This window comes from Oncorhynchus tshawytscha, unplaced genomic scaffold (genome assembly GCF_018296145.1).
Source record: "Oncorhynchus tshawytscha isolate Ot180627B unplaced genomic scaffold, Otsh_v2.0 Un_contig_1948_pilon_pilon, whole genome shotgun sequence".
Taxonomy (NCBI): domain Eukaryota; kingdom Metazoa; phylum Chordata; class Actinopteri; order Salmoniformes; family Salmonidae; genus Oncorhynchus; species Oncorhynchus tshawytscha.
In genome coordinates this window covers 12,501-15,000 of record NW_024608097.1, presented here as the reverse complement: position 1 = coordinate 15,000, position 2,500 = coordinate 12,501, and the positions used below count along the sequence as shown (strand labels likewise).

The 2,500-nt window shown below is 32.6% G+C and overlaps 1 pseudogene; it reads right to left on the bottom strand.

Moving 5' to 3' along the window:
* The window catches only part of LOC121843268, a 40,087-nt pseudogene that overhangs the window by 33,976 nt on the left and 3,611 nt on the right, over nt 1-2,500 (bottom strand).

Below are 2,500 nucleotides of genomic sequence, written 5' to 3'. Positions count from 1 at the left end.
CAGTACATAACAGTACAGTACAGTATAGCACATAACAGTACAGTACAGTATAGTACATAACAGTACATAACAGTACAGTACAGTATATAACAGTACAGTACAGTACAGTACAGTATAGTACATAACAGTACATAACAGTACAGTACATAACAGTACATAACAGTACAGTATAGTACATAACAGTACATAACAGTACAGTACAGTACAGTACAGTACAGTACAGTACAGTACAGTACAGTACATAACAGTACAGTACAGTACAGTACATAACAGTACAGTACATAACAGTACAGTACATAACAGTATAGTACATAACAGTACAGTACATAACAGTATAGCACATAACAGTACAGTACAGTATAGTACATAACAGTACAGTACAGTATAGTACATAACAGTACAGTACAGTATAGTACATAACAGTACAGTACAGTACAGTACATAACAGTACAGTATAGTACATAACAGTACAGTATAGTACAGTATAGTACATGACAGTACAGTACATAACAGTATAGTACAGTATAGTACAGTACAGTATAGTACATGACAGTACAGTACAGTATAGTACATAACAGTACAGTACAGTACATAACAGTACAGTACAGTACAGTACATAACAGTACAGTACAGTACATAACAGTACAGTATAGTACATAACAGTACAGTATAGTACATAACAGTATAGTACATAACAGTATAGTACAGTATAGTAAATAACAGTATAGTACATAACAGTACATAACAGTATAGTACAGTATAGTACATAACAGTACAGTACAGTGTAGTACATAGCAGTACAGTACAGTATAGTACATAACAGTACAGTACAGTATAGTACATAACAGTACAGTACAGTACAGTACAGTACAGTACATAACAGTACAGTACAGTACAGTACAGTACAGTACATAACAGTACAGTACAGTATAGTACATAACAGTATAGTACATAACAGTATAGTACAGTACAGTAACAGTACATAACAGTACAGTACAGTACAGTATAGTACATAACAGTATAGTACATAACAGTATAGTACAGTACAGTATAGTACATAACAGTACAGTACAGTACAGTATAGTACATAACAGTATAGTACATAACAGTATAGTACAGTACAGTATAGTACATAACAGTACAGTACAGTATAGTACATAACAGTACAGTACAGTATAGTACATAACAGTACAGTACATAACAGTACAGTACAGTATAGTACATAACAGTACAGTACAGTAACACATAACAGTACAGTACATAAGTACAGTACATACAGTACAGTAACAGTATAGTACATAACAGTACAGTACATAACAGTAGTACATAACAGTATAGTACATAACAGTATAGTACAGTACAGTATAGTACATAACAGTACAGTACAGTACAGTATAGTACATAACAGTATAGTACATAACAGTATAGTACAGTACAGTATAGTACATAACAGTACAGTACAGTACAGTATAGTACATAACAGTATAGTACATAACAGTATAGTACAGTACAGTATAGTACATAACAGTACAGTACAGTATAGTACATAACAGTACAGTACAGTATAGTACATAACAGTACAGTACATAACAGTACAGTACAGTACAGTACATAACAGTATAGTACATAACAGTATAGTACATAACAGTACAGTACATAACAGTATAGTACATAACAGTACAGTACAGTACATAACAGTACAGTACATAACAGTACAGTATAGTACATAACAGTACATAACAGTATAGTACATAACAGTACAGTACAGTATAGTACATAACAGTACAGTACAGTACAGTATAGTACATAACAGTATAGTACATAACAGTACAGTACAGTATAGTACATAACAGTACAGTACAGTATAGTACATAACAGTACAGTACATAACAGTACATAACAGTACAGTATAGTACATAACAGTACAGTACAGTATAGTACATAACAGTACAGTACAGTATAGTACATAACAGTACAGTACAGTATAGTACAGTACATAACAGTATAGTAAATAACAGTACAGAACAGAACAGAATAAAACAGAATTGAACAGAATAGAACAGAACTGTCTTGTCCAATATGGATATTTAGCCTACAGTAGAAGGTGGGCATTGGTGTCCCAGTGATGGATACCAGACCCCAAACTGATGAATAGAGACTGGTATTATATTAATATATATAACAGGTAGCTCTGGTCCAGGTGAATACAGACTGGTATTATATTAATATATATAACAGGTAGCTCTGGTCCAGGTGAATACAGACTGGTATTATATTAATATATAACAGGTAGCTCTGGTCCAGGTGAATACAGACTGGTATTATATTAATATATAACAGGTAGCTCTGGTCCAGGTAAATACAGACTGGTATTATATTAATATATATAACAGGTAGCTCTGGTCCAGGTGAATACAGACTGGTATTATATTAATATATAACAGGTAGCTCTGGTCCAGGTGAATACAGACTGGTATTATATTAATATATATAACAGGTA